General features: G+C 44.9%; 1 non-coding gene and 1 pseudogene across 1 annotated transcript; both read right to left on the reverse strand.

Annotated features, from left to right (window-relative positions):
* Positions 1 to 9312: 9312 nt before the first annotated feature.
* LOC120581818 (uncharacterized) lies at positions 9313 to 9428 on the reverse strand (annotated as a pseudogene).
* A 9-nt stretch (positions 9429 to 9437) lies between these two features.
* TRNAV-UAC (transfer RNA valine (anticodon UAC)) lies at positions 9438 to 9510 on the reverse strand. The gene has a single exon. It is a non-coding gene; the product is annotated as a tRNA-Val (tRNA).
* Between the last annotated feature and the right edge of the window lie 6117 nt (positions 9511 to 15627).

A 15627-nucleotide genomic window follows, 5' to 3' on the forward strand; every position in this document is an offset into this window, starting at 1 on the left:
ATTAAGAACATTCTCTTCTATTTCTTGTTTGCTGGGAGTTTCAATTAACCGCATAAGTTGGATTTTGTCAAATGTTTTTCAGCGTCCTCGAGATGATTATAATATCTCTTTTTTCAGTCTATTAGTATGGTTAATCACATTTTATTCTTTTCCAAATGTTAAACTTCCCTTTCTGGGATATATTTCTGGGTTCTAAAATGTTATTTATTTTTAAAAAATTCGCGTCCTCATTGATAAGGGATATCGGTCCATAATTTTTACTCTGTAATGTCTTTGCATTATTTTCATTTTAGGGAGTTTTATTAGCATAAAGTTAATTTATTTTATTGAAATAGCATCTGCAGAATTTCTATTTCATTTAGTGTCAGTTTCGGAATGACAAATGGTTGTTTATGTCATTTCCTTCTTATTCCTTTAGTGTTGGTAGGAATTTTTTTATGTTGTCTCTTTTATTCCTGATAGTGGAAAGTTGTTTTCTCTCTTTTTTCCCATAACCGTTCTTGTGACAGGTTTATCAATTTTATTCATCTTTTCAAAAAACTGACTTTTAACATCGTGAACTCTATTATTATTTGTTTTTTTCCGTTTTATTGGTTTTTGCTCTTATCTTTAGCATTTTTTTATTTTTAACTTAACTTTAGGTTACTCAGGTGTTTTTTTGGTAGCGTTTTAGCATAGAGACTTGGATTTCAAACCTTCCTTTAAAAACCTTTCTACTATCAGTACTTAAAGCTATAAACTTCATTCTTATCTCTGTTTTGGCTATACGTCCTAAATTTGATATGTTGTGTTTTCATTATCGGTTAGTTTGAAAGACTTTCTAATTTCTCCTTTGATTTCTTTTTTGATCCATAGGTTATAAAGAAGTACTCCGTTCAATTTCAAAATATTTGGTACTTTTGAAAGATATCTTTCTGATATATATTTTGAATTAAATCCCATTCCGGTTTGAAAACATACTATGTATGATTTCCATCTTTTCATATTTATTGAGACTAGTTTGGACCCCAGTATGCTATCCTGTTGAAAATTCTATATGCAGTTGAAAATTCTGTTGATATTGGGTATATCGTTCATAAATGTCGCTCAACAGTCTCTACATGTGAGCTCTCCATGCTCCGTGTAGCTTTTCTATGGATCGGTAAGAGGTCGCTGGTGTCTTCAGCCACGATTGTTGATTTGCCTACTTCTCTCTTTTTTCTGTCGGTTTTCGTTTTGTGTATTTTCAAGTGCTCTCATTGGACGCACACACGTTTATAGTCGTGATGTCTTCCTGATATGGTGACTCCTTTATCATTATGAAATTTCCCCTTAATCTCTGATAATATTATTGTTCTTGAAGTCTATTTACTGATGTTAAAAGGTAACACGTAGTAAAGGATATTTTGCCTTTCAGATTTGTCGGTTCATTTTTTTTATGTTTACTATTCGTATGGCCTATGTTTTTCTATTTTTACTTTCAGTTATTTGTGTCTTTATATTTACAGTGCATGTATTCTAGGTCTAATATCGCTGATTCTTGGTGTTTTTTCATCCCTATTCTTATAGTATCTGCTTTTTAGTTGGAGTTTTTAGTCCACTTCCATTTAATTTACTATTATGTGGCTGGATTTGGGTCTGCCGCTTTGCTGTATGTTTCCTTGTTCGTTCCATCCATTTTGAGGAAAGGTGGGGGCAAACGTATACCGATCGCAGGTTTGGTGGTGGATAGGTACATGGTGGGGTATGGGTTTGGCTCCTGTAATCTCCATGAAGTGTATGGTAAGTCTTCAGAGAAAGGAGAAGGTGGAGGAAACATGTCAGAAGCCTGCAGAGAGAAGAGAAGGTATAAAATTTATGGCGATGAATGAGAATGTGAGCCTTCTAGAACAGCAGTCCCCAACCTTTTTGGCACCCGGGGTAGGTGCTCCTACGAGAATCTAACGCCTGATGATCTGAGGCGGAGCTGAGGCGGTGATGCCGGTGCTGGGAGCGGCTGCAGATCCAGACGAAGCGTCGCTCGCTCGCCCGTCTCCTAGCAGGCCATGGACCAGTATAGGTCTGCAGCCTGGGGGTTGGGGACCCCTGTTCTAGAAGACAAATTAGGTTATGGGACATACTGGTTGTTTATTCACTTATTTCTTCATCGTCCGTTAATTCGACAAATACTTGAGGGTCTCCTGTGTGGGCACGATCTCTGCTCTTGTGTAACTTTGAGCCTGTCGATGTTGGTAGATGCTGGGCAAATAATCACACTAATATATGCATGATTATAAGCTAAAAAACCCAAGTGCTGCGAGAGAAATTATTTGTTTTCCAAAAGCGTGTGACAGAGTTTGAGCTTCAGTACGTGTAAGAAACAGTTCATTGGAGCCAGTGGCCTTTGAGTTGAGCTCTGAAGCCAGCGTAGGCTGCACTAGACGGTGGTTGGTGGCGGAATGTTTGGGCAAAGAAGCACCGTGGGCCGGGGCTCCTAGGGGAGAGAGAGGGTGGCACCCCGAAGGGGCTGACTGTGCCGGTGTGGCCGGAGTGCAGTGTACATCGGGGCACGGACAAGGGCCAGAGAGGGGTGGCGGGGAGCTGGATGATGCTGGAGGCCCGCGAATCATGATTAAGATTCAATCTAACAGTAAGGAAATCGAAATGAAACCATTCAGCTCGTCATGTGATGTGTTTCTCCTTAAATCATTAAAACTTTCTTTGATGTCAGTTAAATAGAATGGAGGAAATTGGGCTAAAATGAATTATCGGACCAGTACGCGAAACGAGTCCCTGCCAAATTTTCTTACACTCAATTTTATTTCTATTTGAGGGAAAAATAGGTAATTAGAGAACGTCAGGCATTGCTTCCAGGTTTCACAGTGGCTTCCATCCAGCCACGGGGAGGCTCACAGCACAAAACCAGATGTTCAAATAAAGACCTAAGTGGACAAATATGGACGATGTACATTACATAAATATGTAATGGAAATCTTTCATGGTATTGAGAAATAACATCAGTGGCTTGGAAAGATTTGTATGAATGCCTCCATTCTTCCAGAAGCGCTGAGGGAAAAAGTTTTCAGTGTGTTCGTTGGGCATGTTTGTGCGTCGCTACCTACAGCGCTGGCCAGTCCATGTGGACAATTAGAATAATGAGGTTATTTGCTAGGCGGACATTTGCTGAGTGCCTTCTAGGTGTCACTGCGGTGCTTGGTGCCCTGGACTTGGCAGCGGAGCACGTGGAGATGAATCTCCTCTCTGTGCAGAAAGGTCAGACTTGACAAGAGGCGATCTCGATGCTGGTGGGAGCACGTGGGAGCCAGAGAGGAGCTTCAGGTAAACCGTGGAGAGCGATGGAGGAAGGGCTTCCTACGGGCGAGCGGGAGAGTCGAGATTTCTCTTTCCTCCTTTTTTCTTTCCACATTTGAAAATTCTTTCTACAGCATGCTTGTATTTTGGCTGTAAACAGAAAAAAATAGATTAATCATGAAAGGCAAGCGCACTTAACACAAGATCGACCCTCTCCGCAAACTCCTAAGTGTACAATGTAGTGTTGGGATCTCCAAACGCATCAAGTCGGAACCTTTAAGCACCTACATCTTTTTCGATGTCAATCATACCTCAACGAGGCAATTAAAAATAACAGTGAGCACAACTTGTCATCTCTGGTTTTCATAGTTTTTTGTTCAACAAATATTTCTTGAACGTGTATCATGTGCCGTGCCCTGTCCTGCACGATGAGGCTCATTTTTGTTGACGAGAAGGAAGAGGTCCTGGGGATTTGCAGGGAGAGATAAAACTGTGCAGATGCCGGTTGTTTTCGGATGCATGATCCATTTGTGGAGTGAGAGAGGCTGATATTTCCTACAGCCCGCTCTGCTTGGCTTTCTCTGCTAAGAGTTAAAACTTGGAGAAGCTGTACATGCTTGGGAAGCTCGGCAGACAGATTCTTGATTTGGAAGTACACATTACTGAATTCTTTAATACAAAAAAATAATGCTTTAGATTGTACTTTGGACATGATATCCACTTTTTTGGCTCAACAAACAGACCCGAAATTGTTTTTAGCTTTCTGCTCTGGCATTCGCAAAGTTTTGCCTAAAACCCTTAGAGATTTGCTGAAAAAGATTTATTTATGTGCATTCTGAAGAGTATGCCAAAATCCTGCTGCTTCATGTTTTTCGAGATCCTTCTAAATTAAAAAGTGAGCGTGTGCACGAGGGTAACATGTTGGTTTGGTTATTGTGCACGGTAAATCTGTTTACTTCCGGGAGGAGAAGAGTAAGGACGGTGGGACAAGGTGACTGTCCGTCCAGACGCATCTGCCCTCGCGGAGCTGAGGGGTTTAATTCCCTCCGTACAAAGTCAATGTCGCTGTTTATGAGAAACCACACGAACACACAAGTCTATCAGTGTGGGCGCTGCCTTTAATTAATTTCACACCAAGTCTTATCAGTGTATTAAAAACAAGCCAGACCACCTTACTCACCCACAAACAAAACATTGAAATCACACCAAAAAGTGAAATGTGTTATTAATTAAGGAAGTTCCAGATATTTCTCAGCTCGCCCCAATAGTCAGGATCAAAAGAGTGAATGTTTGCTCAGAAAAAAACACAGCGAATAAGTGCTTTTGTTTCCCAGGAGAAACTTGTTCGTTAAAAAACGTCTTATACAAACACACATATAACACAATATATAGATCTGTATGCATTGTTTACTGATCAAAATACTGTTTACATGGTGATACCAATTAGCATTAAATATCCAACCTGCATTCGGATCTAGAAAAATGCTGCATAAATAGTTTTCTAAAGTGGAGACAGAAAGAACAAAATAATGACTTTGGTTTCGTTTCACTGTCTGCCGGCCACAGGCCCCTGGAAGCGAGAGCCTGCCTGGCGTCCACGTGGGCTGCAGCGGTCACATTCTCCCTGCCCCCCAGCCCTGACGCCCACCGCGGTGACCGATGGCTCTTTTCGTAATGAAGTTCCCCACGTTCATCTGGTAGGACCGCTCTCCTAATCACTGTACCGTGTTTTCGTATTTACACGTGCTCATGCATGTATGTCACAGCGGAACGAAACGGGGAGAGAAAACCGAGGTTTTCCAAGTGTAGAGAAACCCACGACTTTTCTGTTCTCTGTTTTGAAGCTCGCCCCACAAACACGAGGTGAGGGGCAGGCGGGGAGCGGGGGAATAGGGGTGGGCAGGGGACGGAGGTGGCGCCGGAAGCCTGGGGCGCGTTTCTCCAGGTGTTGCATCAAATGACATAAAGCATTCCAAAACGCCCCACGAGGCGTGATGCAGAGACCAGCGTGGTGGCCTTGAGAACAAGCGACCCTTACTCTCTAAGCGATGCTCCCATGGCCCCCACAGCAAGGCCGTCACTGAGCATCGCTCCCAGGCGAGGCCCTGGGCCACGTCTTTCCCGAGCCCCCGAGCACTAGCGGCACGTGGGATCGGGGCCATGTCAGGAAACAGGGTGGTGACTCAGACGGGAGCTGGGGGTCCCCAGAATGCGGGCCCCAGACAGGGCCTGGCTCTGGACTCTCTGGAGCTTGGGGACCAGCGCCCGATCACGCAGGGCCGAGGTCACTGGCCTGTGCGAGTTTTCCTGCCGCCGGTCTTGGACCAGCCTCTGGGGCGCTTTCCACAGGAGGCTCAATTTAGAAAGGTGATTTTTCTTCTCCAGTTGAAAGACTGCTGCTCACTAAAGGGACGTTCTAGATAGAGCGAGTTTGGCCAAACATCCTTCACGGGAGGTCCCGGAAAGGCACGACATGCTCAGTATCCTGTTGGATGAAAAGCTGCATGTTAATGACCTAGGAGATGACAGCAGAATGTCTTAATCTGGCACTTTTAATTCCCCATAGCATGTCACATGTGATTTCAAGGGTCACAAGGCCAGTCTGAGGGATGAACACGGAGCCCCACCTCCGCGCCCCAACCGAATCAGTGGGTAGATGCCACGGTGGACGGGCGCGTCTCTGTGTCACCCACTATGGACGCCAGGCCTGGGTGGCTCTGTGCCCGCCTCGTCCCTTCCTCGCGGCCGCCGGCCCGTCCTCTCCGAGGCGCGCCCTGAGCGTGGGTGCCCGGCCTGCCACTCTCGCGTCTCTGCGCCCTCCCTGTGGGAGTCCTCGTTTGCTCCGTGGTTTCAGTCGTCCCTTCGGTGCAGGCGACTTCAGCGACAACGCCGCCGGTCTCGACCGCTCCTGCGCGCCGCTCTGCGAGCTGGCAGCGCTGCGCACCCGCCCGGCGTGGGACTCTGCCGCTTCCCGCTCAGCACGCTGGGCACCCGCTCACCTGCTCCCGTCAAGCCAGCGCCCCAGCCCCCGTCGGCGGCGCCATCATCGATTTCTGGGTCACCTGTGTTGGGATCTTCAGAGTCACCTTAGCTCCTTCCCTTCCTCTCAGCCTCTACGCCACGTCAGGAGGCGCATCCCTGTCCCCCTTCCCGTCCCATGGCTGCTGCCACCCCGGGTTAGGTGTCCGACACCTGTCACTGAAATTATCCGAAGGCTGTCACAGCTGGTTTTCCTACCCACTCCATCCATCTCACACATCATCGTCAGAATCGTAGCGCTAAAATATTGCTTTAGAAGGTTAAATTTCCTCTGGTTTCGGACTCCTGATTCACTACGAGAGCAAATAAAAACTCTAGTAATTCATGGCTCGTCACCATCTCTCCCGGTCTGCGTGACATCTATATTCTTTCCCACCCTTTTGCTCAAAACACATGGCCGCCTGGATGAGGCCACGCGCTGTGGCCTGCGGACGCCTGGTGCCCACTTGGCCGAGGTCTCCGGCCGCGGCCCCGCCGCCGGAACCGGGGCGCCTTCCTCCCCACCTCCTTGGAAGGGCATTCGTCACTCTGGGCCAGCGGTGAGGATGCTGCAGCGCCCCCGGCCGTGTCGATGTCTCCTTCCCGGGGACGTTCCCGGGGCCTCCGCTGTCATTCGCAGAGTCCCCCCTCCTCGTGGCCATGTTTTGTTAGCTTCCACGTTACGAATGTTTTGTTTTCACTATTAGATCGTAAATATTTTGAAAATAGCTGTTATGTCTTAACTCTTCAGCCACGCTGCCTGCTGTGATTCTAAAGAAAGCATTTCTCTGACTTCCTCAAGACCAGCAGTTATGCTTGGCATAAAAACAACAAAAATTCATTGTCCTTCCCATGGAACTAAAGGCATAAAATAGAGAGATGTATAAAATGTCACAGGTTATTAGCACTTAAATGTATAGACATCATGGTGCTATTGAAAGATTTATAAAACATTCTCACGGAAAGTTCTGGAAAGCGGGTTTATTTTCTAAATTCTTGAGTTTCTATACATATGTTCATTTATCTTCAGGCGTACAAAGATTCTCCCAGTCTTCCAGAAAGAGCACGTCACTTGAATGAAATGCCATGTGTGCACGTGTTTGGTAAACTTAGAGCGTGATGAACAGTTGAGGAATTGTAAGTAATGGTGAAATTCTCTAACGTCAAGCAGCAGCCCGAGAGCGAGCGCTCGAGCGGACGGCTGTGCGCCGTGCAAACAGCCAGAGCTCGTCTTTGCTGGCTGGAAGTGGAGAAGGCTGTGTTCTTTCTCTCTCTTTCTAAAATTCTCCTCCCTTCTGGCAAAGATGAATCTTGCCAAAAGTCATGATCCGTGTGAGGGGTGTATTTGTCATCGTGGTCCCATCCCATCCTGATGGGAGGCTGGAACGCATTCCCACTGCTGTTGGCGGCCGTTTCTTTATTGCTTTGTTTCGGGAAGTTTCGAATTGAGGAAATCAATTGTGGGCGACCACTCTATCACTTATTCGTTGTTGAAAAAGTTGAAGTTAGTTGTTTGCCTAATACTCCAAGCTGATGAGGCATTTCATTATCTTACCACTGATCCACTCTAGAAAATGGAATCATTAGAGAGTGGGAGTCATTGAAATGTAAACATGTGAATAATTTACACTTTCGACTGTGGTTAAATCAAAGGTTTTAATCTAGACAGAGATCTGACAATAAATATTCATTTCTAATTTCCAATGAGTAAACTTTATCTCTTTTTAAAAAGCCTTTTCATTCGATTTTTTTTTTCCTGAAAGATAATGGCAAATTCGACATGGGCACATTTGGGAATAAAATTTCCCTCTGGTCAACACAGCCATGACGAGTTATTGTGAAAATCAAAGTTTGCGACAATTGCAAACATCATAATGAGTAACTGTTTTAGGGTCCTTATGTACCCTCGCCCTCGAGGCTTACCTTCCTGGTGGTGTCCTCGGGGACACAAGAAGCAAGCAGAGGGCGGGCCTTCCCTTTCTGCGTGGACGGTGTCTCGGATGGCCGCCCACCCAGCCAGGGGCCTGCCTCCCAGACAGAAGTCAGCTTTTATTTTAGTAGCCAGTGTCCGCGTTGGCCTCGACATAGAAGAGAGTGTGGCCTGCGGGGGGTGGGGGAACGTTTGAGCGATGCCAAGTCTTTGCCGAGTCAGGGGACCTGCTGGTGCCTCTCAGGTCGGTCCCATCCCCGACCGTCCCCGTGGACACCTTTGGCCGTCACACACACGCCCCGCGCTGTCATTCTCGTTCACCCTTCGCAAGCATCCCAGGCATTAGTTGATCTGGTGTTTTTCTTTTTTAATGTCTTTTGTGAGGTATGATCTCCATGCCATAAAATGCACCCGTTTTAATTTGTCCGCTCTTTGCGTGTGCGTCCAGGGGGTTGTGCAGTCGTCACCATTACCTATTTTAGAATGTTTCACCCCCCAGAAGACACCCCCTGCCCACTTTCTGGCGCGCCCGCCTCTGTGGACTCTGCCTGACTTGCTGGCATCCGCCGCGGGGGTGTCTGTGCACGGTAGGTTATCATCCAGTGGATGGATCTGAGCACGAGAACTTTCCTTACGAATTTCAGAAGCTTCTAGAATGTCAGGCTGACCTAAGCCATGGATGCTCATCTAGTCCGGACTTTTTATTTTGTAATGGTGGAGACCGATCCGCTAGCTGCCACGTGGGTAACCAAGTGGGTTAAGGAGGGACTGCGGTTCAAGGTTCGGTGACTGGGGCTTCAACCAAAGGGGGCGCACGGGTTCCAACAGAGACATTTCGAGTTGCTTCGGAGTCGAGAACGACCCTGAAAGGTAAAGGCTGAAAGGCGGTTTACTGACGACTGTTATTCTAGGTGCTGTCCATGAGGCCCCATCCGCCACCGCGGCTCCACCCCGCACAGATGGCGGGGCCTGGGCTGATCTGGGGTGTTCCTGCCCACTCACAGCTGAATCTGTACGAAGTTGGGGTCCACTGCTGCCTGTCTCCTCTCCCATCCTGTCCTCTTGGAAGCACCTTATTATTATTACTATTATTAATAATACAGCACCTGGTCTTCCTAGGTGGTCTCCCATCCAAGTACTAACCAGGCCCGACCCTGCTTAGCTTCCAAGATCAGACATCGGGCTTGTTCAGGGTGGCGTGGCCGTAGACCATAGACCATGGCTCCACTGGGGCATGAACCCAGGACCTTCTGCATGTAAAGCAGACGTGCTCACCGCTGCACTATGGAACCACGTTCGTGGAAGCACCTTAACATTGTTTCTTCCTTCCACTCCAGAGTTTTCTCTTTGCCTGGGAACAGGCCCTCCTCTGGCCACCCAGACTTCCAAGATGACAAGCCTTCGGGGGAGGCCTTTTCCATGCCCCCCAGAGTGTTCTCAGGGCATTCAGACGTTCAGGCCCCCTGCGGATACAGGAAAGAGGGGTACGCACATCTTTTTGGGGTCTTTTCTATTTAAGCAGATGGTGGTCGTTCAGATGGTGCAAAGCGTGTTTTCATTATTTTATTCACAGAATTTTTATCATCAAAGCTATGCAGAGTGAGTTTTCCAAAGAATTTCTTTTTCTAATATGCAAACTTCTGTTCACATTCCTATACCAGATTATAAACAGATACAATTTCTCAGAACATCTCCAAAGGGGCCATTTACAAGCTCTTGCTCAAAGAGCAATGTGTTATTACAAAGAATTATGTCATTTTCAAAGATATTTCAGACCAGTGGATCAAATCTTTGCATATTTCTCCTGATTAAATTCTACTGATTAAATCAGCTGTGATTTATGTGATGGTTTTGAGCATAAACCATAAAGTAAAAAAGATCTTTTGATTTGAAAATTGGTCATTAAAATCATTCTTAAAGAAACAAATATTTATTTCAACATATAGACATATTTCATCTTTATCTTCATCTTAAAAATCTATTTTATCTTTTATCTTATTCAGCCAAGGAAATATAAAATAAGTGTGTTGATCCTCAATAAATATATAAGAATCAATAGCAGTCCTATATTTCAGCCATAATCAGTGCAATTAGTGGAAAGAGAATTTCTTACTTACAAAAATAACCTAGAATAAAGTACCTAGAAAAATATCAGGAAGAATAACATAGACTCAAAAGAAGAAAATTACACAATTTTGCTGAGAAAGATAAAAATAAGGTTTGGACAAATAAAAGATATAGTATGTTCTGGATGGAAAGACTCAATATGGTGACTGCTGTGTGTGTTTTCTGTAAAAACACAGGAAGTAAATTGGAATATTAAAATCATTCCAGAGCGTAGTCCATTTCCTCAACAGTTACAAATCTCTGGACTGCGGTGTTGGAGTCGCGACCTCGGTGTGTTTTGCATCTCCCCAAGGTGTTTTCTGAAACACAAACAAACCAGGGTCACGAAGGATGTAAAACTACGCACAACAAAGAGCCAGGTGACAAGGAAACGCCAGCTGAACCGCGGAACACGGACAAGTGGGGCCGAGCCACCCTCAGCCAAGGCGGCGGGTGTCGATGGCCTGCTGGCAGAGGGAGAGTGGGTGAAGGCTAAGGCGATGCCTCTGTGATTTGTGGAAACTAAAACTATCCCCCCAAAGCCAGCATCTCACGCCGAAGGTGCAGATGTAGCCTCAAGCGGCCAGACAGATGTTCTCAGACTCGGGGTTGCTGGCGAGAGCAGAGGCAATGTACAGGTGGGCACCGGAGTGCAAAGCGCAGGGACAGGCGGGCCCTTGGGATCCCTGCAGCGACCAGCAGACACCCTCAGGGGTTAGAGCCTCACTCTGAGGGAGCACACGGGAACCAGAAGCCGAGCTGAGTGGGACGGCTGCGGGGTCGAGGGTAGGGAAGGCTCATGCAGCGTGGAGGAGGAAATCCCTGAGGAAGCCGCTTCCGGTGCCGATTGTAACAGCCAACGTAGAAACGATGTCAGAAAAAACAAAACAAAACAAAACAAAACAACTAAAAGCGAGGGGAAAGAGGAAAGTGGAAAATCTCCCTGACTACCAGGTGCTGTCAGCTAAGAATAAGATTTCACTTGCTGCTGATACATCTAGTGAAGTGTTATGTATATCAGGAGTACAGCGATGGACACTGGTGTCCAGTGATTTGGCAGTGAGAAGAGCGACAGGAAGGGGACGAAGTTACTAGTCACCAGCTAGATTCTGTTCTCATAACTGGAAACCACTTTTAACCAGGGTTTGGGGAGAAGTTCAGCCACAAGGATACTGATTTGATTTTCTTCCGTCTCCCATGGATGGTATCGGCTATGCATCATTTTAGACGCTTAAGAGGTAAGTCATTTTTTAAAAAATCTAAAATAGATCCCTTAGGGCCCAATTCTCTTGCCAAACGTGATACTCATCTTTGTCTATTTTTGGTCGTAATAAAATTGGCTGATTAGTCTCAGCGAAGAGGAGACCAAGGCTATCACGCAAACATATTAGTAGCGAAAGAAAAACTAGAAGAAAAATACGAGCTTTCCTAAATAGCAAAATCAACGTACCAAAATTCTAGTAAACAATACCGGAATAGTAAAGGAAAAGACGCCATAGTGAGACTGCATACACATGTGTCTGTAGCATAACGACCACGACGATCATATACCTACTTGTGGATTCATAAACGTGCGCGTACACGCGAAGCAGTAGGAAAAAACTGAGCTCAGCACACGTCACATCAATAAATGCAGAAAGAAGGGTTTAACTTGCTCGTTTAAAGGCAAGATATCCGATTGGCCGACAGAACAAAATGCAACCCAAAGTGATATCCAAGAGTTGTGCCCGTCCAAGGTAATTGAGAAAGAGGGAGGGAGAGGGAGGGAGAGGGAAGGAAGAGACTGGGAAGGATGTAACTACTAAGAGAAAGTAAGCAGGTGTCACAATTTGACAACAGACAAGGTACAATTCAAGCCAATAAGCCTTAAGTGGAAAAAAAAGGTACATTTTATAATGCTCAAACTAGTTCGCAATGAAGATATCAAAATTATTAGTATTTCTGCATTAGATTGCACAGAAGCGACCTGCACGCAGCAGAAAACACAGGAGAAGAAAGAAGAAACAGACCCGCTGGAATAGGACAAATCGACAGACACACATAGTAGGACAATTTCCTCTTCCGTCTTAGACCGAGGCAGCACCCAGCTAGTACGGCAGGTACTACCGTCTACCTTACTCATCCCATAGACCATGCGAGCAGCGGGGTGAGCAAGGCGGACTTGGCGGGTGTATTTTAAATTCCGCTCCCTTATACTAGAGGGCATACCTTCCTTTCAAGCACACATTCAGGAAAAAACAGCCATATATTAAGCCCTAAAGAAAACCTCAATAAATTCCAAAAAATATGAGTAATACAAACCACCCTTGCTGACTAAATGCAATAAAACTAGGAATTAATAAGAAAATAAAAAACAAAAAGGCTCTTCCACCTGGAAAAACAAAGCCATCTATTAAACAACTCTTGGGTCAAAGGGGAAATAAACAAAACTACAGGATTTCTGAGACTATTCTAAGGAAAACCGAGTGTATCGGGATCTATGCGATACAGCTAAACTGAAGCTCAGAGGGACGTCCGAGCATCACGTCTCTCTGTCCCCCAAAATGGAAGTAGACAGGTTATACGCACAAGGCAAAAAGCTGGATGAGAACAGATGAGACGAAAAGGAATTAGTGACACCGAGCCGTCCCGCAGACGCGGCGACACCCTGGCGGGGTTCAGCACAGAACGTCTCTGTAGAGGAAACACTGGGTTGAACTGGTGGGAGGCGGGATCCGTATGTTTGGTTATTCTTCGAATTTTTTTGCAGACCTTGGTGTATTCGGTTTTCTGCATTTCTCTAGTCAGATTCTGGCTTTCTACAGTTCTCTAGTCTACACTCAGAATTTTGTAAAAAAACTATCCATTTTTTTAACGTTTAAAATGCACTGGCCCCAAATCATACATTGCGTTATCTTCAGAAATGACTGCCCGGAGGCGGCTGTGTGGTTTGTGATCCTGAGCTTCCTAATCTCGTTCCTTTTCTACTTGACCAGACTTACCATGTCTTGGCTGTTATGCTGGTCTTTGCTGAGAACCCTTGTTTCTGTTGTTCAAATCTACTCTTTGCGTTTTGATAGATTTTATACTATCTTAATTACTGCTTAACTTTTTCCTTCTTTTTGTATTAGAAAAATGAAAAAGAAACCCATATAGATGGACTTACCCTGTAACAAGCGGATCATTAGGACGCCACCAGCACCCAGGGTCCCTACACCCTCATCCAGGACTCAGTGCCTTTCCTCCTCCAGAGGTGACCACTGTGCTGCCTTCCCTGATGATAAGGTCCTTGCTTAGGTCTGGGTCCCTGGACAAGACGCTCGAGTTTTTTTCTAATTCGCGTGTTTGCACTTCTGGATCGGAATCGTGTTGGATGGATTCCTTTTCCTCCTCGCTTCTTTCACTCGGCACTCTGTGGGGAGACGCCCACGCCGGGCGCGTAGCTGTTCTTGCTTCATTCCCCTGCGAGAAAGTCTTCTGTGCAAACGGCGGGCTTTGTATCTGTTTTCCTGTTGCTGGACATTTGGGCTGTTTCAGCCTTTGCTTACTAAAAATAGCAAGAACAGTGCCGATTCTTGCTCAGAGCCCGGTGTACAAGTTTCTCTAGGATTTACACGTAGGAGTAGAGTTGCTGGATCCTTGGGCATTGTTTGTATTCGAATTTACCAAGTAATACCAAACTGGCTTCCGATTATACCCCCAACACGGGTGGGCCCTGGCCCTTGATTTCTGGCCCCAGTCCCCTGTAGGGCCACCTGGACCATCAAATATCTTAAAGTTCAAATACGCTTGTGCTCCTGGCTTGGCTCACCTCTCCGAGTTCACTCTTTCCTTAGGGTTTGGATGGTATTTCTTTACAATATCAACAATTTTTCATATAAGAGTATTAAAGCTATTCGTTATTCTTAGTTGTTTTCATTGGAAGGTTTGGTCCATAACCTAGTGTGTGACACCAGAAATGGCAGCTTCTGTTTTTATTTTTTTTGGGGTAGTTAATTATTTCCTCATATTTACACGACTTTTTTTTGGTTATTTTTCTAACTTCTTGAATTAAATACTAAGTTAATTTACTTTTAGTTTTTATTTCTGAAAACACGTTGAAGCTCTAAATTTTCCTCCGAGGACTGCTTTGCCCACGCCTACAGGTTTTAATATGGAATGATCTCATTAGTGAGCATTTGTAATTTTAGTTTTTATTTTCTCCTGCATTCCTAAGTTATTTAGAGGTCTTGGTCCATGGTTGTGAGTAGGTGGATATTTTGGGACTATCCTTTGGTTATTAGTTTCCAGTTTTATTGCTTTGGATTCAGAGAAACGGTCTCTGTAATTTCTACTTCTGTGGAATCTTTCGAAGTTTCTTTACGCATTAAACCTTGGGTATATTTTTAAAATAAGTATTCCACAAGTGTTTAAAATACACATGGATTCACCATTTGTCATGGGCAAAAATCTCTTTACACTTGATATTTTAATTTAATGAGGAGATAACCTTAATCATTTTTCATTTTGTAATTTTTCAAGAGGTGCCTTAAAATCTCTCTCTACATCTGTGAACAAGCTAGTTTCTTGTGTTTTTCCTGTTTTTGTTTTATATATTTATTATGTATTTTATATATTCTGTTTTATATATTCTGATGTTATGTTCTTGAATGTGTGGGGCCTTATACTGTTAACCCAAAGGACTGCACTTTTATATAAAATATAATTCCTTGTCTTAGGTCTCTTTTCTGTCTTGATTTTTTTCAGTCTGACATTAAGTTTCAGTTTCCTCAAATATGACAGGGCCCTCTTTAATGGTCTTTATTCCTCCATCTCCTATACTTTATTGATGCCATTTAGGGTGTTAGTTCTATATTATTATTATTCGCATGATGCTTTTATCTTTAAAAAATCATACCAATGATGGCTACATTACAAAAATAATGTCTTTTAAAGAGCTGTATCTTTTTGGTTATTTTTCTCACTGTTATTTCTTATATTCGCCATCATCTTTATTAGATACATTTTACAAATTTGCCAGCGTAAATGTTCAAGTGACCTCTGAAAACTTTCGGAGTCACCGACTGTCTGTGAGCGTCTTTATTTTGCCTCACACGTGACTGGCCTTCAGGCGAGGTATCAAACTCTAGTGAATGCCAGTCACAGGCCATCCAGGTTGGACGGGGGCGGTGCCTACACCAGGACGTGAATGCTGGACGGTGTGTCTCGTTGGGTGCTGGGGAGACTCGTCTTTAATTTCTGGGCTGACCGGCCGTGACCTGGTCTTCTCACTTTTCCGAGTGCGGGGTATTGTGGGGTTCCCCCGGGGGACTTATTTTCCCGAA

Source organism: Pteropus medius, unplaced genomic scaffold (assembly GCF_902729225.1).
Source record: "Pteropus medius unplaced genomic scaffold, Ma_sr-lr_union100, whole genome shotgun sequence".
Lineage (NCBI taxonomy): Eukaryota > Metazoa > Chordata > Mammalia > Chiroptera > Pteropodidae > Pteropus > Pteropus medius.